At 38.8% G+C, this 24081-nt stretch overlaps 1 non-coding gene across 1 annotated transcript; it reads right to left on the bottom strand.

Annotated features, from left to right (window-relative positions):
• Positions 1 to 4930: 4930 nt before the first annotated feature.
• On the bottom strand, positions 4931 to 5037 carry LOC114388838. Its single transcript, XR_003661628.1, has one exon. It is a non-coding gene; the product is annotated as a small nucleolar RNA R71 (small nucleolar RNA).
• Positions 5038 to 24081: the final 19044 nt, after the last annotated feature.

The raw sequence follows: 24081 nt of genomic DNA, 5'->3' as shown, positions 1-24081 counted from the left end.
ATTACCAAAACATTGTAATCGATTACAGTCTTTTGAAAATATTTGGAACGTTGTAAATTCAGTTTGAAAACATTTTCAAACTCATTTTGCTACTGGTAATCGATTACATCAATATGGTAATCGATTACCAGAGAGTAAAAAATCTTTGGTAAAGGTTTTTGTCAAAAACTCATGTGCTATTCAAAGTTTTGAAAACACTTTTTAATACTTATCTTGATTGAGTCTTTTCTTCATTCTTGAATCTTGAGTCTTGAATCCTTATCTTGATTCTTGAGATCTTGAATCTTGATTCTTGTTTGTAGGCTTTCTTCTTGAGTCTTGAATTCTTCTTGATTCTTGAACTCTTTGACTTGTTCTAGATTTTCTTGAGATGGATGTTCTTTGATTCTCTTGAGCTTTTTGTTCATCACTTTTGTCATCATTTTTTGTTGTCATCATTGTTATCATCAAAACACCTTTGAATCATTGTTGATTTATCATGAAGCTTTGCTTCCACAATCTCCCCCTTTTTTATGATGACAACTTTTGAAATCAAGAAACACACACACACTTTTTCCTAGTCGATCACTCTTATAAATGCTCCCCCTTTGTTTTTGAATTTATTCTTATCTTAAAATTAAATTATTTACTCATGTGAGTTCTTGATTTTTCCCTATTTCTCTCCCCCTTTGGCATCAACAAAAAGCCAAAGTGCGTATCAAACTTAAAAGTATGCAAATATATCTTAAACATTTATACAGTATTCATAAAAAATATTAACCATAACATGAAGTAAAAACCATGAAGTAACAATCATAAATAAATTAACTTATAAAATCCACATAGTCAAATAACATACTTGTTCAACCAAACCATGCAAATAAGGAAATAAATTGTTCAAATACTATAGTAATATTGAGATTTATTTTGATAAGTCACTAACATCTATTAGTCCTAATTCTCTTCTTATGTTATAGAAGGTATCTTTACTTAGTGGTTTTGTAAAGATGTTTGCAAGTTGATTTTTTGTATCTACAAATTCTAAAACAACATCACCTTTTAAAACATGATCTCTAATAAAATGATGCCTAATTTCTATATGCTTGGTTCTAGAATGAAGAACTAGATTCTTAGATATGTTTATGGCACTTGTGTTGTCACATTTTATGGGAATGTGATCTAATACTATTCCATAGTCAGATAGTTGTTGTTTCATCCACAAAATTTGTGCACAACAACTACCAGCAGAAATATATTCTGCTTCTGTTGTGGATAAAGCTACACTATTTTGTTTCTTGCTATTCCAAGAAACAAGTGCAGACCCTATGAATTGACATGTGCCACTAGTACTCTTCCTATCTGTTTTTGATCCAGCAAAGTCTGAATCTGAGTATCCTACTAGGTTACATAAAGAATTCTTAGGATACCATAATCCTAAACTAACTGTTCCTAATAGATATCTTATGATTCTTTTTACTGCCAATAAATGTGAAAACTTTGGATTTGATTGAAATCTGGCTCACATGCATACACTAAACATTATATCTGGCCTACTTACAGATAAGTAAAGTAGAGATCCAATCATACCTCTATATTGCTTTGGATCAACAGTTTGTCCAGATTCATCTTTATCAAGATAACAACTTGTATTCATAGGAGTAGCCAAGTGTTTTTAGTTTTCCATTCCAAATCTCTTAATGAGTTCTTTGCAATACTTTGCTTGATTGATGAAGATCCCATCATTTGTTTGTTTGATTTGTAGTCCAAGAAAGTAATTTAACTCACCCATCATGGACATCTCAAACTCACTTTGCATATCAATAGAAAACTCCTTGCACAAAGATTCATTAGTAGATCCAAAAATTATATCATCAACATAAATTTGTAATAACAAGATCTCATTATCCTTTTGTTTTATGAATAAGGTAGTATCTACTTTCCCTCTAGTAAAATTCTTTTCTAATAGGAATTTACTTAATCTTTCATACCAAGCCCTAGGTGCTTGTTTTAGGCCATAAAGTGCCTTCTTTAATCTATTGACATGGTCTAGTTTTTGTCAATCTTCAAACCCAGGAGGTTGTTCCACATATACTTCCTCCTGAATTAGACCATTTAAGAAAGCACTTTTGACATCCATTTGATATAGTTTAAAATTCATAATAGATGCATATGCTAATAACATCCTAATTGCTTCTAATCTAGCTTTATTCCTAATTACTATACCATTTTCATCCAATTTATTTCTAAATACCCATTTAGTTCCTATGATTGGATAATCTGAAGGTTTTTCCACTAATTCCCATACATCATTTCTTTCAAATTGATTTAATTCTTCTTGCATAGCTACTATCCAATGGTCATCTATAATAGCTTCTTTAAAGTTTTTAGGTTCTATTAATGAAAAAAAAATGCCATATTATTGCATATATCTTTAAGAGAATGTCTAGTTGTTACCCCTTTTGAGATATCACCGATGATGTTATCAAGAAGATGATTTCTCGAAGTTTTCCATTTTTTAGGAAGATTATCATTTTCTTGTGCTGTGTCATCTTGATCATCCTTGTCTTCATCATCTCTCTTTCTTTTCAGATTTCTTTCTTCATTTTGAGTATCTTCCAAAGTATCTGTAATATCATCAACAAATTCCTTTCTCGGGGAGGTAATGTTAGTTTCATCAAAAGTAACATGTATTGATTCCTCAATTGTCATAGTTCTTTTGTTGTATATTCTAAATGCTTTACTATGTTAGTTTCATCAAAAGTAACATGTATTGATTCCTCAATTGTCATAGTTCTTTTTGTTCATCACTTTTATCATCATTTTTTGTTGTCATCATTGTTATCATCAAAACACCTTTGAATCATTGTTGATTTATCATGAAGCTTTGCTTCCACAGAGAATAATTCGAGGGTTTTAGAATTTTAGTTTTTACTGTTCATGCGCACTATTCACGTAGAATAAAATTTGTTTTCTGCAATTTCATTTCTGCTTCAATCTACAATTTCGTTTTCTACTGATTAATGGAAGGCTAAGTCTCCAGCGTTGTTTTCTCTTGAGGATCAAGCACAGCTCTCTTTGAGGTTTTGTTATTACTATTGAATACTGATCATTTTTTCCTCTTCACCAATTACTCTGTATTTGTTGCTATTAATCCATGCATGCTTAGTGCTTGATTAATTGTCTCTGCGCTTAATTTACGTTCATGCTTAATGATCAGTTTCGTTCATGATTAATTGGTGTATGTGTTGCTTAATCACATAATGACAGCCTTATGTTTTTTTCGCTTAGTAATTTAATTTAGGGTTGGATTAAGTGGTTGAACTGGTTAGGAATAAATCCTCGTAACCAAGGATAAGAGACTTGCTTGTGAATCAAGGGGAAACAACATGTTTTAATTCTGTTATTTTCTAATTAAAATTTGTTTGTTGTTTAAATTACAAAAACAAACAACCCCCCCCCTAATTCGTTACTATTTTATCACTATCTGTTATGAACGTTTGGTTGATCGTTGCTCGTTGGGAGACGACCTAGGATCACTTCCTAGATACTGCATTTTTAATGTTTATTTGATTCGGGTACGGCCTCGATCAAATTTGGCGTCGTTGTCGGGGAGTAGTGGGCCAAAGGTTCATAATAGTGTTTAGTCATTTTTTGTGTGTCGCTCTGTCGTTTAGGTTGTGAGTGTGTGTTGTTTTGTTTTGTGTAGCATTCTGTTTTGCATTTCAGTCGCGTCCCCTGTTTAGCAACTGTTTCAGTTTTGTGTTTTGCTGTGAACAGTGATTAGCGACTGACTAGCGACTGATTCAATTTTGTGTTTGTTGTGAACAGTGATTAGCGACTGATTTTGCAATTTAATTGGCGATTTTTGTTTTGATAGTTAGAGTTGTTATTTTTGGCTGATTTTTTGTGTGGTGGTTTCTATTGATCCATATTTTGTGTGAAAAATACCAGGAGCACTTGGTGTGGCAGTATTTGAGAGACAAAAATTTTGGGAACTTGTTTTTAGCAAAATTTAAAACGGTCACCCATAACTTTTGCTCTGGGTATCAGAATGACTATTATTATATATGCATTTGGGGTTAAAAAAAATTTCCAATACTGTGGCAACCGGCTCTCCCGAACTCAAAAAATCAGTCGTTTACTAAGTTTTTTTTTATTTTTCAAGTATTATTCTCCTATTTTTCTAAACTTTTCTTAGGAAGTTTTCATAGTTAGACTTTGAATTTTGGTTTGAAATTTTTTGTTCTATCTTTTCATGATTTTAGGGTGTTGCTCACAAAATTTCAGCTCATTTGGATATCGTTTGAGTATAGCTATAGTTTTACCCCCTTGTTAGGTGCTTGTTGAGAGATACATGATTTGCTGCATATAGTGCATGACTAGGGGCAATCCAGGTGATTTAAAATCCTTTGATCCTAAAATAGATAGAACCTTTCATAGATTAGTTAGGCATAGTGTGCATCCTGATCATTCTGAGCATTGTGAGCATTTTGAGCATTCTGAGTATTTTGTTGCTAGTGATTCTGAATATTCTGATTTTGAGAATTCAACTACTAATTTTCATTCTGAGAACATGGCTCAACCTCCACCTCGTGAGAGGACTCTTAGGGAGATGGCTGCACCTGATTTCACTTATGAAAGCTTGTGCATTCAATATTATGATGAAGGTGTTCCATATGTTCTCAAGACTGGACTAATACATTTGCTGCCCAAGTTTCATGGTCTTGCAGGTGAAGATCCTCATAAGCATCTTAAGGATTTCCATATTGTTTGTTCCACCATGAAGCCCCCTGATGTCCATGAAGATCATATCTTTCTAAAGGCTTTTCCTCATTCTCTGGAGGGAGTGGCGAAAGATTGGTTGTACTACCTTGCTCCCAGATCCATCTCCAACTGGAATGACCTTAAGAGGGTGTTCTTGGAGAAATTCTTCCCTGCATCTAGGACCACTACCATCAGAAAAGAAATTTCAGGCATCACGCAACTTAGTGGAGAGAACTTGTATGAGTACTGGGAAAGATTTAAGAAATTGTGTGCAAGCTGTCCTCACCACCAGATTTCTGAGCAACTCTTCTGCAATATTTCTATGAGGGACTTAGCAACATGGAGAGGAGTATGATTGATGCTGCCAGTTATGGAGCTCTTGGTGATATGACCCCTACTGAAGCTAGGAATTTGATTGAGAAGATGGCTTCCAACTCCCAACAATTCAATGCAAGAAATGATGCTATTGTCCTTAAAGGAGTCCATGAGGTGGCCACGGATTCATCTTCATCTACTAAAAATAAAAAGCTCGAGGGAAAACTTGATGCCTTGGTCAACCTAGTAACTCAACTTGCCATGAATCAAAAATCTGCACTTGTTGCAAGAGTTTGTGGTCTATGTTCTTCTGCAGATCACCATACAGATCTTTGTCCTTCTTTGCAGCAATCTGGAGTCAATGAGCAACCTGAAGCTTATGCTGCAAACATTTATAATAGACCCCCTCAGCAGCAAAACCAACAACAGAAGAATAATTATGATCTTTCAAGCAACAAATACAATCCAAGTTGGAGAAATCATCCAAATCTAAGATGGGCAAGTCCTCCACAACAACAACAGCCTGTCCCTCCTTTCTAGAATATTGATGGTCCAAGCAAGCCATATGTTCCTCCTCCAATACAGCAGCAGTCACAACAAAGACAACAAGCATCTGAGGCTCCTCCTCAACCTTCCTTAGAAGAGTTAGTGAGGCAAATGACCATCTAGAATATGCAATTTCAGCAAGAGACAAGAGCCTTCATTCAGAGTCTGACAAATCAGATGGGGCAGATGGCTACTCAGTTGAACCAAGTTTCTAAAGGAGTTATGCACCCACAAAAGGAAGCTCAAAGGCAATGAAAGGATTAGCATGGGCAGAAATGTGTCAGCATTGATAGGTAAATATGTTCCTCACATTCCTGAGAAATGTAAGGACCCAGGTACTTTCTTTATACCTTGCATTATTGGGAACAGTAAATTTGAGAATGCCATGCTAGATCTAGGAGCATCAGTTAGTGTCATGCCTCTGTCCATTTTCAATTCTTTATCTCTTGGACCTTTGCAATCTACAGATGTGGTGATTCATTTGGCAAATAGAAGTGTTGCTTACCCCACAGGTTTCATAGAGGATGTGCTGGTTCGGGTTGGTGAACTTATTTTTCCTGTTGATTTTTATGTTCTTAATATGGAAGAGGGATTTTCCCATGGTTCAGTTCCCATTATTTTAGGTAGACCATTTATGAAAACAACCCGAACCAACATAGATGCCTATGCTGGCACATTGTCTATGGAATTTGGTGATATTGTTGTTCATTTTAACATTCTTAATGCCATGAAAACTCCATCTGAGGATCATTTTGTTTTTCGTGCTGAGATAATTGATCAGATTGTTGATGATTATAAGTTTGATTTTGATTCTATTCTTCATGGTAGGAAACATCCATTTTTATCTGATCTGCATACATGTCATTCCTTATGCATTGAATCTGAATCTGAGTTTGAATTTGATCCTGTATCTTATTTTTATGCTGAGAATGAATCTGAATTTGAGTATGGTTCTGATTTTCTGGGTGTTGTACCTCTTGATGTTGATTTTTTAGAGTCAGAATGCACTAACCATGTTGTAGGAAGTACATATACTTCAGACTTGCTTTATGAGGTACAGGCTGAGGAACCTTCTTCTTCTCCTACCCTAGTTCCTCCCACTGTTTAGCCACCACCCACACCAGAGTTGAAGCCCTTACCAGCAACCCTCAAATATGCTTACTTGGAGGACAAGGAAAATTTTCCAGTGATCATCTCTGCCTCCCTTGCTGTTGAGCACGAGGAGAAGTTGTTGCTAGTTCTCAAAAAGCACAAGAAAGCCATTGGATGGACTTTAGCAGACATTCCTGGTATTAGCCCATCTACTTGCATGCATAGGATACTTTTAGAGGATGGAGCTAAGCCAGTGAGGCAGCCACATCGGCGACTCAACCCCGTCATTCTAGATGTGGTGAAAAAGGAGGTGACCAAGCTCTTACAAGCTGGAATCATCTACCCCATTTCTGAAAGCCAGTGGGTGAGTCCAGTCCAAGTGGTTCCTAAGAAGACAGGCCTCAAAGTAATTAAGAATGAAAGGGATGAGCTTATCCTTACAAGAGTGCAGAACAGTTGGCGAGTTTGCATTAATTATAGGAGGATGAACCAGGTAACCAGAAAATATCATTTTCCCCTGTCATTCATTGATCAAATGCTTAAGCACTTGGTAGGTAAGTCTCATTACTATTTTCTTGATGGTTTTTCTGGTTATTTACAAATTCATATTGCTCCTGAGGATCAAGAAAAGACCACATTCACCTGTCCCTTTGGCACTTTTGCCTATAGGAGGATGCCCTTTGGCCTATGCAACGCCCCTGGCACCTTCCAGCGGTGTATGCTTAGCATTTTCAGTGACTTTTTAGAGAGTTGCATAGAGGTGTTTATGGATGATTTTACTGTTTATGGATCCTCTTTTGATACATGTTTAGATAGTCTGGATAGAGTTCTTACTAGATGCATTGAAACTAACCTTGTGCTGAATTTTGAAAAATGTCACTTCATGGTAGAACAAGGTATAGTTTTAGGGCATATCATTTCCAGTAAGGGCATAGAGGTAGACCCCGCAAAAATAGATGTTATTTCACAATTGCCTTATCCCTCTTGCGTGCGAGAGGTTCGTTCTTTTCTTGGTCATGCAGGGTTTTATAGGTGCTTTATCAAGGATTTTAGCAAAGTGGCCCTTCCACTATCCAATTTGCTGCAACAGGAGGTGGAGTTTGATTTTGATGACCGGTGCAAAGAAGCTTTTGATTTCCTCAAGCATGCGGTGACTACCACCCCTATCATTCAAGCTCCTGATTGGACAGCCCCATTTGAGCTAATGTGCAATGCATCAAATTGCACATTGGGGGTTGTCCTTGCTCAAAAGATTGACAAGCTGCCTCAGGTAATCTACTACGCTTCCAGAACTTTAGATGCTGCCCAAGCAAATTACACTACCACAGAGAACGAGCTATTAGCGATAGTTTTTGCTCTTGAGAAATTTTGTTCATATTTACTTAGTACTCGTGTTATTGTTTATACTGACCATGCAGCTCTGAAGTACCTCTTGCATGCGAGAGGTTCGTTCTTTTCTTGGTCATGCAGGGTTTTATAGGCGCTTTATCAAGGATTTTAGCAAAGTGGCCCTTCCATTATCCAATCTGCTGCAAAAGGAGGTGGAGTTTGATTTTGATGACCGGTGCAAAGAAGCTTTTGATTGCCTCAAGCATGCGGTGACTACCACCCCTATCATTCAAGCTCTTGATTGGACAGCCCCATTTGAGCTAATGTGCGATGCATCCAATTACACATTGGGGGTTGTCCTTGCTCAACAGATTGACAAGCTGCCTCATGTAATCTACTACGCTTCCAGAACTTTGGATGTTGCCCAAGCAAATTACACTACCACAGAGAAGGAGCTATTAGTGATAGTTTTTTCTCTTGAGAAATTTCGTTCATATTTACTTGGTACTCGTGTTATTGTTTATACTGACCATGCAGCTTTGAAGTACCTATTGAATAAGACTGAATCAAAGCCTAGATTGATCAGGTGGATGCTTTGGCTCCAAGAGTTTGATTTGGAAATCCGTGATCGGAGTGGTGCACAGAACCTCATGGCTGACCACCTGAGTAGGATTGAGCATGCGTTTGAGGACTCACCCATTCGGGATGATTTTCCGGATGACCATTTGTACATTTTGTATAGTATTTATGATTCCTTCCCTTCTCCTTGGTTTGCTAATATTGTGAATTATTTGGTTGCTTCTGTTTTTCCTCCCTTAGCATCTAAAGCTCAAAATGATAAAATTAAGAGCGATGCTAAGCATTATATTTGGGATGACCCCTATTTGTGGAAGTTGTGCAGTGACCAGGTTATTAAGAGATGCATTCCAGACCATGAGATCGACTCGGTCCTGCAATTCTGTCATTCTTCTGCACCAGGTGGCCATCTTGGCATACAGAGGACAGCTCGCAAGGTGCTTGACTGCGGTTTCTAATGGCCCACCATCTTCAAGGATGCATGGAGAATCTGTAGCACTTGTGAGCCTTGTTAGAGAGCAAGCGGCTCACTTTCATGGAGACAGCAAATGCCTCAACAACCCATGTTATTCTGTGAGGTGTTTGATGTCTGGGGTATAGATTTTCTGGGGCCTTTCCCTGACTCTTTTGGTTTTTTTTATATTCTCCTTGTTGTTGATTATGTTTGAAAATGGGTGGAAGCCAAACCCACCAGAACTAACGATGCTAAGGTTGTTGTGGATTTTGTTAAATCTAATTTGTTTTGCAGGTTTGGAGTCCCTAGAGCCATCGTTAGTGATCAAGGCACCCATTTTTGTAACAAATCCATGTATGCCTTGCTCAAAAAGTATGGGGTCGTGCACAGAATTTCCACACCTTACCACCCCCAAACTAATGGGCAGACTGAGATTTCAAACAGGGAGATAAAAAGGATCTTAGAGAAGATTGTGTAGCCGAACAGAAAGGATTGGAGCATCAGGCTGGATGATGCTCTTTGGGCGCATAGGACTACCTACAAAGCACCCATAGGAATGTCGCCTTATCGGGTTGTCTTTGGCAAGGCATGCCATCTTCCTGTAGAGATACAGCACAAAGCCTACTGGGCTGTAAAGACCTGCAACTTCTCTATTGATCAGGCTGGAGAGGAAAGGAAGTTGCAACTAAGTGAGCTAGATGATATCCTTTTAGAAGCCTATGAGAATTCTAAATTCCACAAGGAGAAGACCAAGAAGTTCCATGACAGCTTAATAGCTAAGAAGGACTTCGTGGTTGGACAAAAAGTTTTATTGTATAACTCTAGGCTCAAACTCATGAGTGGTAAGTTGAGGTCAAAGTGGATTGGTCCTTTTGTGGTGACTAATGTTTTTCCTTATGGTACAGTTCAGATCAAAAGTGAATCCACAGATAAGAGCTTCGTGGTCAATGGACACCGGCTGAAACCATTCCTCACAAATCCCTCTTTAGTGGATGTAGTAGTGGAGGAGACCTCCTTACTTCACCCCACTTTTCTTCCGCCAAGACTTAGGGAGTTTTCTTTTTTTTCTGTCTCCTTTACTTTTATTGCACTTGTCCAATTTTATTGATTTTTTTATTACTCTTGATCTTGTGATTATGCTACATTGAGGACAATGTGTTGTTTATGTGGGAAGGGGGGATATTGTTCTTTAATTTTGTTGATTTTGTTGGGTATTCTAGATTAATTTTGTTGGGTTTTCTAGTTTAATTTTTTTTAGGTTTTCTAGGTTAATTTTGTTATTTTTTTTTATATTTTATGTACAACATTGCATGTTTCTCTTTGAATTATAGGTTATGTACAAGTAATGGGTAATTGTTTATGAAATAGGAGTTTCTTGGCATTTTGTGAATTGAAATCCTTGTTTTTCTCTGCATGTCAAGTTAGTTTTGAAAGTTCGAATTGGAAGTGATAGATTTACCCTTGGTGAGAATTTGAGTCATCATCATCTATTTTATTCAGTGTGTTTTGCCCCATTGATTGCTTGCACAATAGCCTTGGCTTGACTCTTGTTGATACTTCTTGCTTCACATGCATGTTGGGAGATGATTTAGGCATTTTGTTCTTATAAGCCTCTAGCCAAATGAGCCTACCTTGAATTAATTCCTTTGATAGCCCCTTTGAGCCTATGTTCCCCTTTCTTTGTTTTGAAGCTCATTACAAGCCTTAAGTGAAAAACCATGATCTAACCCTACCCTTAAGGAATTTTGGAGCTTTGGAATTGTTTTGGGAATAAGTGTGGGGGGGTATGTTTCATTGGATGATATGTTTTTGTTGTCCATGCTTGATTATGTATTTTGGCCATGCTTGATGTATATACATATATTGCCTAATTGTTGCTTTATTTTTCAATTGCTTTCAATTGCTATTGTTCACGTTCAAAAAAGAAATAGAAAAAGAATGAAGTTGAATACATGAGGTCTTGGTTTAAAGTCTTGGATTGGTTTGAGGACTTGGTTGACTTTGTTTTGGGTTTACTTTTTATGCTTAATTGGTTTTGGGGTTTACTACTTTTTCTTAGTTCTCACTTATTCCCCATTGCTCCTCTATTCCTTTGGGTTTTAGCTACTATCATACCCTAATTTTGTCCGGGGACTATTGTTTGATGGCATGCAACCTTTGGTTGACCGCTTCAAGGTACTTGGCACCCTTTGTTGCACAATACGTGAAGTTCCAAGACATGCCGGAAATCAAAAGGAAGTGTTGTTGCGCAATCTGTGAGTTTCCGTAACATTCCGAAAGCTAAAAAAAGGAGTAATTACATGATCTGTAAGGTTCCGTAACCTTACGGAAAGAAAACAGGTATCATTACAAAATTCGTAAAGTTTCGTAACGTTACGGAAAAAGAATCACCAAAAAAAGCAAAGAGGGGGTGTATTTAGTAAAAAAAAGGATGCAAATAGCAACCAGGCCCACTTGGGCCTTCCAGATTCTTCCTCCAAAAGGCAGTTGCTTCTGGAGGAAGCAACCTGGCTCGCCTGGGCGAGCTGGGTGGCAAGCTCCTCCCCTATTTTGCTATAAATAGAGGGAGGAGTGAAGAAGGAAGGGGTTCAGCTTTCTTGGTACTTCGTATTCACTTGAAATTAGTGCGGAAAATTGTTTCCGTGAAAAAAATCCAAGCCGAGGCGCTTCCGTAACATTTCCGTGGGTGATTTCGCGAAGATTTTCAACCGTTCTTCGCCGTTCGTCGTTCGTTCTTCGTCGTTCTTCGGTCTTCAACCGGTAAGTTCCCGAAATCGAACTTTTCAATTCATTCTATGTACCCGTGGTGGTCCCCATTTGTTTCGTGTACTTTTATTCTCATTTCATTTACTTTCCGTACCCCCTTTTGACGTGCTTCAGTCATTTACTTAAGTCATTTTCTCGCCTAATCAAAAAATAAAATAAATTTTCACCGATCATTTGATTTGTAATATCCGTTAATTTTTGTTAAAATGAAATTCGATCGTTCGGTCATGACGTAACCATGTTGGAAACCAAAAAGAGGTAAAATAATAATATAATAATCAAAAATATCTTTTAGTAAAATAAAACAAAAAATCAACCGGACGTTTCTCTTTGGGATTTCTCTTTCTTAATTGAATTGACAAATAACTAAAGTGAAACTAAGGCTAAAATCAACTCGCAAAGTCAAGCTCGTCCGCAAAAAAACACTAAAAAAGATTTGAAGGTTCAATACCTCAGTTTTTCTTACCAAAGTAAAATGGATCATTTTTAAGGTCCATCGCCTTAAAAAGACCACATTCCAAGTAAAAAGAATCGCTTGATTCACCCTTAAGAAAGAACTACGTAAGTCTGATTTCCTCTTCGATGGAGGGTACGTAGGAGCAAGAGCCCCGCTTTTGTCGACCTCAAAAATAAAAAAGAAATAAAAGTTTAGGTACACAATTTCACACAATTCTAATTTAAGGCTGTTGTCCATTGGGACAAACGTGAGAGGTGCTAATACCTTCCTCAAACGTAAATACAACTCCCGAATCTGGAATATTCTTCATGACCGGTTTCCTTCGGTTTTTCCGACGTTTTCCACAAATAAACGTTGGTGGCGAATCCGCGCATTTTCCTCCTTTGGAAGACGCACCCGTGAGTCTCACCTCTCTCGCCCGTAAAAGGGTAGGTTGCGACAGCTACTTATCCCATACTTTCCTCTACCTTGTCCTTGGCCCCATTACAACCTTAAAAGGCCTTTTGCTCCTCATATGCATGTGTTTGTGGTGTGGTTGTCAATTTTAGAGTCTTGCCAAGTCTATGTGGTGTTTTTTTTCATGGGTGCTCTGAGAGTAAACAGTAGCCTAGACACTTGAAAGATAGAGTGCATATCTTATGAGGCTTTATCACTTTTCATTCTTGAGCTGATTGACTATCTTGCCATGTTTGAGATGCTTGGATGATTTTTATGACTGTCTTGATTCTTTAACTCTCTACATGTTGGATGTTGCCCATTCCTTTCATTCCTTGAGATTCTTTGAGAAATATGTAATTGTTTTTGTGTTTGTTTGTTTCTCTTTAATGTCTCTGGATTTGTTCCTTGCTTTGCTTTTTGATTTTGCCCAGGAGTGCAAAAGGCTAAGTGTGGGGGGATTTGATGTGTCATTATTTTCTCCTATTTCTTAACCCTTTTTGTCACCATTTTAATTACTGATTAGCCTTAATTGTCAAATTAATTATGCAGTTTTAACATTTGGGCCTACTTGACTAATTTTGTGTTTTTAATTTAATTTCAGGAGAATTATAAGCAATTGGGCTTGGACTTCAAGAAAGCAGACAATTTTATTTTATCAAATCTTATCTTATCCAAATTTTATTTCATCTAGATTTTATTTCGTCCAAATTTTATTTCATCCAATCTTATCTTATCTTGTCCAGATTTTATTTTATTTCGTTTATGGGCTTGGACTTAAAATAGATTTGTAAGCTTTGGGGCTGAGGACCTATATAACAGCACCAGGGTTTTAGTTTGAGGAGTTTTTGGAAGAGGAGAATAATTCGAGGGTTTTAGAATTTCAGTTTTTACTGTTCATGTGCATTGTTCACGTAGAATAAAATTTGTTTTCTGCAATTTCATTTCTGCTTCAATCTACAATTTCGTTTTCTACTGATTAATGGAAGGCTAAGTCTCCAGCGTTGTTTTCTCTTGATGATCAAGCACAACTCTCTTTGAGGTTTTGTTATTACTATTGAACACTGATCAGTTTTTCCTCTTCACCAATTACTCTGTATTTTTTGCTATTAATCCATGCATGCTTAGTGCTTGATTAATTGTCTTTACACTTAATTTACGTTCATGCTTAATGATCAGTTTCGTTCATGATTAATTGGTGTATGTGTTGCTTAATCACATAATGACAGCCCCATGTTAATTTTCGCTTAGTAATTTAATTTAGGGTTTGATTAAGTGGTTGAACTTGTTAGGGATAAATCCTCGTAACGTAGGATAAGAGACTTTCTTGTGAATCAAGGGGAAACAACATGTTTTAATTCTGTTATTTTCTAATTAAAATTTGCTTGTTGTTTAAATTACAAAAACAAACACCCCCCCCCAATTCCTTACTGTTTTATTACTATCTGTTATGAACGTTTGGTTGACCATTGCTCGTTGGGAGACGACCTAGGATCACTTCCTAGATACTGCATTTTTAATGTTTATTTGATTCAGGTACGGCCTCGATCATGAACGCGCGGGGTGCTAATACCTTCCCCGTGCGTAAAAACAACACCCAAACCTTTTATTCTTTAAATTTGTGACCCGCTTTTGGTTTTCCTAATGTTTTCCTTGAATAAACATTGGTGGCAACTCCGCGTGTTTTCCTTCCTTGGAAGACGCACCCGTGAGCCTCACGTCGCCCTCCCGTCGAAGGGTAGGTTGCGACAGCTACCCCCGAATGTATCAAGCAGGTATCCCCCTTGCCCCCATCAAAGCAAATGATGCCCGCCTCACGCAGTGCCTTCAATATAAACCTCCTAGAGGTTACCATATCCTTCATTTGCTTTGGCCTCTGAGGTTAGCACTCCTCCACCGCATTAACCGCTGGTCCCCCATGACTGGCAAGAGGGTTTGTCTTTACGTTTGGACCATCCTCTTGGAACGTCAACCAACCTGCGTCGATCAAACTTTTGACCTTACCTTATGTTTGAAGGCCACACATTATTCTATCGAGTGCCCCAGGACACCCCCATGATAAGTCCAGGTCGTGTTGGGGTTGTACCATCGAGGGAAAGGAGACTGGAAAATCTTCCCAGGGGTCACCACCATCATTTGGTTGGTGATCAAAGATAGTAGCAAGTTTGCGTACGGCATCAGGATGGGAGCGAATTCCGCAAGTTTCTTTATCGGAAAATTCCTTCTCGGATTGGCGCTTGTGCTTGGATTGGAGCTGTCGGCGGGGCGAGGTTGTGTAGGAGTCGAGTTTTGAGTGGGGGCCCTTTGTGGTTGAGCGGGTGTCCTTTGTTGGACGGGTGCTAGGCTGGAAGGGTTTCTGATGCGGGCCGAAAAGCTTGGTTGATGTTGGGCATATTGGTAAGTGTTGTGAGGGGTTTGTTGGGGCTTCGGCCAAGTAGGAGCTGAAGTCACGACATGGGCTTCTCCTTCCTTCTTCTTTGCCCTACTTGCCCCAAATCTCCTATTGCTCGTGCCGATAGGAGCGACATAATTGAATTTCCCTCTTTTCAGGCCTACTTTGATCCTCTCGCCCGCAAATACTAAATTTGCGAAGCTAGAGGCCATGTAGCCCACCAACTTTTCATAGTAGAACACCGACAGTGGGTCTACTATCATAGTGATCATCTCTCTTTCTACCATGGGGGGTGCCACTTGTGCTGCCAAGTCCCTCCACCATTGGGCGTACTCCTTAAAGGACTCATGCTCCCGCTTGCTCATATTTTGCAGCTGAGTTCTGTTAGGAGCCATGTCAGTATTGTATTGGTACTGCTTAATGAAGTCAGTAATCAAATCCTTCCACGAGTGCATAGGAGAGGCTTCCAAATTGGTATACCAGATGGCCGCCGCCTCGGCCAAGATTTCTTGGAAGAAATGCATCAGCAGTTTCTTGTCCCTAGACTATGCCCCTATTTTCTGGCAATACATCTTTAGGTGATTTTTGGGGCAAGTGGTCCCCTTGTATTTATCAAAATCTGGTACCTTAAACTTTGGAGGGATGACAACATCAAGTACCAAACACAATTTTGTCATGTCAGCGAAAGGGTAATCACCAAACCCTTCGATAACCCGTAATCTCTCTTTGATGAGATCAAGTTTCTCTCTCCCTTCCACTGCCGGAGGCGGCCCCCTACTGAGAAATGCAGCGGTTACAGAGGGTTGGGTTGAGGAGCTCCCACAGTATTGGGTTGAGGTATAGCATTAAACGTCGGTCCCTTGGCGGTGAACATAGGATATGGGTCAAAGTCACCTTGGGCATGCTCTCGAGGTTCTTCATGGGCGCCTCCTATAAGCCGGGGTTGCTAACCCTCAAAGGTAATGGGAACGACATGATTAGCATTCTAGTTGGGCATGTGCATGGTGGGTGGTGTATAATTGGTGGGTAATCCGTAGGGGTAAGTGTTCTACTTCCGGCAAGTGTACCAGATCGCACAAGTAGTATAAAATGGTAAGAACCAAGTATCGAACACTCGGGGAACTTGTGTTATTTGGTAAGCGATTTCAGCAAATAGGTGTCTGGTGTGTAAAAGTAAGTGTGAATATGAACAAGTGTATAAACTATCTGTGCAAAAAGAAAGAAAATCACGCGAGAGAAATGATGTGTAAAAATAAGTAGAGAACACGTTGGTCTTCCTAATAGGTGCCTCATGCTAAAAAGATATTCTCTATCTAACAATGCTCATGTGTTCTTATGGTGTCTCCTGAGATACTAAACCCCGATTCCTCATGATAGTTTAGCCTAATCCTGATCAAGCATCGTTCACAGATTCCTCTTGTAAGACTAAACTCAACCAGGACCGTATTAAGACACATATACTCAACTAAATTATCGCACCCTGATTCCTCGTGAAAGCACGACAACTCAGCCCTGCACTATCAAGGACTTTAGAGTCAGACCAGTTTCCTCTGTTGAATGACCCAGACAAAGCATGCATCTACATGATCAAGGTAAAGGCATACTGGAATGAAAAGCAGATAGCACAGAGAACACACAAAATATCATTAAATAGATAGAAATATATTTACATCAGGTACCTACAGGGAAGATCCAACAGAGGATTTAGCTTTCCATACTAGGAAGCCTTCTTAACAACAAAGAGAAGAACAAGATGAAAGATTGCAAAAATACAAGTGGTGAGGATGTCTCCTTCACCTTTAGGATCTCACAATCACTCACAAACTCATCTCAAGCTCTCAAACTGGCTCCTGTTTCAAGCTCTAGTCTCTACAGATCTTCACACAACAAAATCTCTCAAAACTCTCTGGAACTTGGACCTTTCTCTCTCCAGAAACCCTAGACATGCAAAGCTCTGAATCCCAGTCCAAACTCTCTTCACAAAATTTGATTTCAGGCTTAAATATGTGGCCTTGTTCGTGCTCGTGCACTTAGCGCACGTATGGACCGCTTAGCGCACGTTAGTGATTTTTGGCTCAGCGCGCTTCTCTCGCTTAGTGAATGATCTGAAGCGGTGCGCTTGATGACCTAGAGCGGTGCGTTCAACGAACCTATACAGCTCATCTTCTTCTGGATTCTTCCTCGCGCTTAGCCCAGGAGTGTTGTGCTTAGCGGACGCTCGCTAAGCCAGCAGATTGGCTTAGCGAGAAGGTGAAAAACAACACTTTCCAAAGCTTGCCTAATTAACCTAAAATTGAGAGAAAATGATTATTAAACACACAAAATGGAAGTACTAAGTATTTATTGCCTATACTTAACAGAAAATACTTATAAAACTACAAAATAACCATAAATTGGGAGAGTTTGATACAATTTATACAAGTTTTATACACAAAAGTTAGTCATTTTCACCGACTAACAGTAAGCATTCCTATTATACCCCATGTGTGGACCACCGGTGCTACCCAACACCTCTCCTCCTTGTCCCACCATGTCCGAGATGGGTTGGTTTGCTTGGTTTATGGTGGAGGGATGGGTCGAATCCACCTCAACGGCGACGCTGGTGGCGGCTACTGCGGCCGCATTGCTTTCCATCATTCGCTTCATGCTTATCATGGCCTCCATCATGGAGGTCATTTGATCTTTCAAGGCCTCTATATCGACCTTCATTTGTTCTTGCACCTCTTCTATGTCACCTATGACTCTAGTTTTGGAATGGGTTTGATAGGGGTGCCTTAAAGCATGTTTAGTTATGGTGTTTATGGCGGTCGGAACAAAATATGCATTGAGTAATGCGACAAAGAACTAAACATGAATGCATGCTAAAGATAAGTTGTCTAAGTATTGGATTCACGCAGAACTTTGAGCAAAGACATAGGATTTGAACCAAACTCATTTTCATTAAGGAACGAACATGTTCATCTTGTCAAAATTTAAAGTGAAAATACAAGCGCCTTAGTGGTTCCTAATTATGTGGGCCATTAAATCGATCATGTGCTGACAATAATTGAGGAGGCCATGAACTTCCTCAGGGGCCGAGTACACATCCACCATTGCCTTGGTTTTGGCTAGCAGTCTAGGAAGCTCTTGACTTCCATTCAAGGTGAAAGCGAACCTATCCATCCACATCATTGCTTCTCTGTGTAATGAATCTATAACCCTCTCCCTTGCTTCCCTTTCTGCTTGTAGGACTAATACCTTTGCATACTCATCCTCTAGCCTTTGTTCATGGGTTAAATCTAGATCTAGCTTCTCTTTGTTTCAGCCTCTTCCTCACTTGATGCCTTTAGCTTCATGAGCCAAACTAACTCTTGCATATGAGCTTTCAGCCACTTGTGATAGCCGCCAATGATCCCATTATTGCTTCCCCTAAGCTCTTTGTCCTTTCTTTGCACCACACTTCATGCCTTTCGGACCCTTTGAAATATCCTTGCATTGGGGTCACTAAAACCCTGTGTGATGAAGGGTGTGATACTTTCATCCGATGGCGCTCCTCTCATAGGGTAGCCAAGTTGTCTTATGGAAAGGACGGGATTATAATTGATACAACCCCTCGTTCCTATCAAGGGGACCTTTGAGAACCCCTCACATGAGAACAAAACTCTGGCTCTTCCTTCCTTCCATCGGGGGAACCAATTGACAGATGCCCCTACCATACTAGTCAAGAGTTGTTCCCAAACCGCCTTCCCTTTCTCGGGGCACATGTGATGACCTTGCAGGGGACAGATGGGTCTACTTTCATGACGAAAGAGGTGCAAGACCAGCCACACATAAAGAGCGGGTGTGCAATAGACAATCCTTGTGTCGCTCTTCTCGCATCTTCGATCAAATGTGTCATAGGCATCGGCCAAAACAGCAACAACCGGACTTTCTTTGCTATGGTGATAAGCAAGGAAGACGTTGATCGCTGCTAAATCCACCAATCCATCCATATTTGGAAAAAGGACTACTCCAAATACCAATAGCTCCAAGACGTCAATGAACAAAGCTCATTCACCTTGATCCGCCAAAGCCTTCGCTTTCTCCTCCAAGTGCTTCCTCGGTATTCCGACCACCCCATTTCTATTTTGTTTTACTCGGTCCAATTCTTGCGCCGAGATTTTGACTACCTTGGCTATTCTCACCATGGATGGATAGAACCCAGAAAAAAGATATGGCTTTCTTCCTCCTAGCGGACATCCCAAGATCTCTTCAAACTCTTCCACAGTTGGTACTAGAAGAAAGTCCCCAAACGTGAAGCACCTTAGCGGCTGATCGTAATACTGAGTGAGAGATGCAATGGCTTAAATGGAGACTTCTATCATAGCTAGATCCCAGATCTTTTCATAGGTCTTGCGGAAAGCTTGACGTTGGAGTTGATCCATCAATTGCCCTAATTCTTGCAAACTGGCAACCTCTAGGCTTTTAATTTTGACATGATAGAACCTTTTCTTAAATAAGGGTGCTTGATTCGATCCATGTTTTGCTAGACTAAAAAATTATGTTTGATCAATACTTCGACACCCTATCATGGAGGAAATATGATGAAGGCATAAAGGAATGCTTATGCTATGCATGACACGATGCATTTTACAGACATGAGAGCCTAGAATATCACCTCTTCTTACCCACAAGGCATTGAGCATCATGGTTCATTTACAGTCATTACCATGGTGCCCCATGCATGCATTTAAAAAGGTGATGTGGACCTTCCGACTTCCCGTGACAAAATGACTAGACAAATGCAATACATGAGTGACGATGCAATACAGATATATATGTGTGAGAGCATGTGGTTGATAGCACAAAATAGAAACATACTAGACAGACATGCATGAAAAGAAACATATTAGACGAATAAGCATAGTAACGACATCAAGTAACGCCGAAATGACATAACAACACAAGAGAGATGCACATAAACATGAATGTACAAAGACATGCATGGCAATATCAAGGAAACAACACGTAGCGTGTTTGCTTCGTGCCCCTATTTCAGGAACCTAATGGAGGGAACTAAAAGCTCGCTATTTAGTGATAATTCCCAAGGTGGTTTCATCTAGCTTTCAAAGGTTTCCAGAGATATCATCCCCTTTGATATCAAACATTGTGGTGGTAGGGACTTAGCAAAGAGAAAAACTCTAGATGAGGTTTCACTGTCATCAAGCAAGTCGGAGACTTAGCATGACCACAGATTCACCTCCACTTCCTATGTTCCCATGGACCCGGGTATAGGGCCCTTAACAACTCACAGTGTATGCAAAAAGTGTAGGTGTCATGCATGCATTAAATGAACATATATTTATCAATGCATATATTAAATAAACAACTACACAAAACACAAAAGCATCAAAAGAGTTTATATGCATACAAGAACATAAGATAAATAAAGGGAAACAAACAAAAGAGTGAGTGAGATAAAGAGTGCACACAGATTAAATGGCCTAACTCTCTAAAAACAGTCCCCAGTGGAGTCACCAACTGTCGCAACCTACCCTTCAGCGAAAGGGCGACGCGAGACTCACGGGTGCGTCTTCCAAGGAAGGAAAACGCGCAGAGTCGCCACCAACGTTTATTTGAGGAAAACATTAGAAAAAACCAAAAGAGGCCTACGAATTTTGAGAATCAAAGGTTCGGGAGTTGTTTACGCACATGGAAGGTATTAGCACCCCACACGTCTGTCACAAGGGACGGCAACCTTTAATCAAATGTGCAAAAATCATGACTTCAAATTTATTTTATTTTCCCTTTTTTTATGTTTTTTATCTTTTTGGGGTCTCAAGAGTGAGGCTCTTGCTCCTACATATCCTCAATTGAGATGAGGAACTCATACCTACATAGTTCTTTGAAAAGCAAGAAAGTTATGCGTAGTGTTGATTTTAAACTTCTAAACGGTTCATTTTAACCGATAAAAGTAAAAAAGGACCGTTAAGGCGTTGGAACTTTGAACGGATTCAAGCGATTTTCTTGTGGACAAAAGCTTGATTATGAGTTGATTTTAGTTTTGGTTTCACTTGGTTATTTTCCAACTCATTAAAAGAGAACTTTCAAAGTAAATGACCGGTTGATGTAGAACCAAGCTTCATGATGAATCAAGATTGATTCAAGGAGTTTTGATGATAACAAAGATGATGACAAAAAGCTCAAAAGTCAAGATCACTTCATGATAACAAAGATGATGACATTCAAGAATGAGTTCAAGATTGAGTCAAGAACACTTCAAAGATCAAGAGGAAATTTGATTTCAAGAATCAAGATTCAAGATCAAGATTAAAGACTCAAAGATTCAAGAATCAAGAGAAGACTTAATCAAGATAAGTATTAAAAAGTTTTTCAAAACATTGAGTAGCACAATAAATTTTCACAAAATCATTACCAAAGAGTTTTACTCTCTGGTAATCGATTACCAGATTATAGTAATCAATTACCAGTGGTTTTAAAACGTTAAGATTTTCAAAATTCAAAATGAAGAGTCACATCTGTTGATGTGTAATCGATTACACCTTTATGGTAATCGATTACCAGTGACTGTTTTCGAAAAATTAATTTCCAAAAGTCACATTTCTTCAAGAGACTTGTTTCTGAAGACTCTTTCAAAAGTCATATCTTTTTAAGTGATTAGTTTTAAAGGAATTGCCAAGATTTACAAGTTTTGACTTGAGTCATCAAGAAACTATAAATATGTGACCTTGGCATGAAACATTTTAACAATCTCATTCATATCCATCATCTCTTTCAATCATTCTATCTTTCAATCTATCTTTCAACATCTTCTTTCATTTCTTTTAGAACTTTCTGGTTTCATCTTCTCTTCATCTTTCTAAAAAGTTTTTGTTCAAAACTTTCTCTTCCAAGAAAAGTTCTTTGTTCAAAAACTTGTGTTATTCTTCTTTTCCATTCCCTTCTCCCTTTACCAAAAAGAATTCGCCAAGGACTAACCGCCTAAATTCCTTTTTGTGTCTCTCTTCTCCCTTTTCCAAAAGAACAAAGGATTAACCGCCTGAATTCTTTTGTGTCTCCCTTCTCCCTTGCCAAAGAATTCAATAAGGCACAGTCTGAGATTTCAGGTGCTTGATTTTTCTTCTTCTTTCTCCTTCTTCTCACTAATTTCACTCAAATTTTGTTGATTTCAGGTGTTGGACCCTTCCTTCAGCCCCCTCACGCCTATTTATAGGAAATGAGGGGTGGAGGTTGCACAGCAGCTCACCCAGGCAAGCTCAACTCGCCCAGGTGAGCTGCTTGCTTCCTCCAGAAGTAACCTAGCTTGCCCAGGCAAGCTAGTTACTTCATCCCTAAGCTTTCTAGTGGGCCCAGGGTTGGAAAATGTCCCCAAAGTGACCATTTTGCCCCTCTTTTGAACATTTTGCACATTTCCTTCTGAAACATCACAAAACCTTACAGATTGCGCGGGACTTAGAGTTAAGCAACTCAATTTGGCCGCTAAGAATCCAAATGTTGGTCAACAATCATCCCCGGATGAAATTAGGGTATGATAGTGAGTTGTAAACACACTTGAGATCAAGAGAGATCCATTCAATCAAGTCTTTTGTTCTTGCATTTGAATGTAAAGGTTGTATCTCTCCTTGATTTTGTTTCATATGTTTTTTTTGTTCATATTGTTACTGCATGTGCAAGAGTTTTACTGCATGCTAGAATAGATGTTTCTAGTTTGAAGCTAAGAAGAGTAGGTATCTTTTAGGCTTAGATTCACTAAGGACCCTAGGGTTGGGTGCCTAAGTTTCATTTTCTAGGTAGAATTTGAAATTGCTTGTGATTGCTTGTAAAACTCACATTGCATAGTGAAAATCTAATTCAGGTTGAATTAGATAACTGGATTAACTTCTCTAGAAATAGAGAGTGAACAAGTATAAATCTTGTTCTCTATATTCTCCTTAACTCTCATCTCTCTTTATTGCATTCTTTATCAATTTGCTAAGTTACAAAGATATTTCAAATTGATGCACTTTAACAAAAGGATACTATGCTCGGGTGATTGATTCAATATTGATTTAAAAGAAAGTTATGATACGATCTTTTTGGCAACAAAAGTTTTAACACTCTATTTTTTTATGATTTGATTTTACACCAATTCACCCCCCCCCCCCCCCTTTTGGTTTGGTTAGTCCCGTTGTCTTTTTCAATTGGTATCAAAGCCTTGTCTTGAAAGTTACTCAAGATCACTGTTTTCTTCAAATATGGGCTCTAAACAAATCACTTTCAAAGAGGGTGTCTCTCTCAATCGACCACCATTTTTTTAGGGAGAGCATTTTCCGTTTTGGCAAAAGAGAATGGAAATCTTTATTTAATCAATTGACCTCGGTACATGAAATGCTATTGTTAAAGGACCCTTCATACCAACTAAAGAAGTTAATATTGAATTGGTTCCTAAAGAATGGGATGAAATGAAAGATGATGAGAAAAGAAAAGTGCAAGATGATAAAAAAGCTAAAATCATTCTACCTTCTAGTTTATGTTCTTATGAATTTTTCCACACTGCAAGGAGTAAAAGTGTAAAGGAGATAATGCTTGAAGTCACTCATGAAGGCACTCTGGATGTAAGAAGAGCAAGAAAGAACACTCTTGTATCCAAATGTGTAGCTTTCCGAATGAAGAATGGTGAAACCATCTCTGAACTCCAAACAAGATTCACCCACATAGTGAATCACTTACTTGGCCTCGAAAAGACATTTTAAGATGATAAGCTAAACATCAAGATCCTTAATTGTCTTACAAGAACTTGGGAACCAAAAAACATAGCTATCAAGGAATCAAAGGACTTGGCATCAATGTCAATGGAAGCTCTCAAAGCTACAAAAAAGAAAAAGAAAGGGATTGCACTCAAAGCTAGTTCCTCAAAGGAAGGCCACTAAGAAGACTCTATTGATGATGAAAGATGCACAAAATTTGAATTTGATTGTCAAGAAGTTTGACAAATTCCTCAAAAGGTCCAAAGCCAAA

This window comes from Glycine soja, chromosome 15, assembly GCF_004193775.1.
Source record: "Glycine soja cultivar W05 chromosome 15, ASM419377v2, whole genome shotgun sequence".
NCBI classification, from domain to species: Eukaryota; Viridiplantae; Streptophyta; class Magnoliopsida; order Fabales; family Fabaceae; genus Glycine; species Glycine soja.
This window is presented reverse-complemented; position numbering and strand designations above follow the sequence as displayed.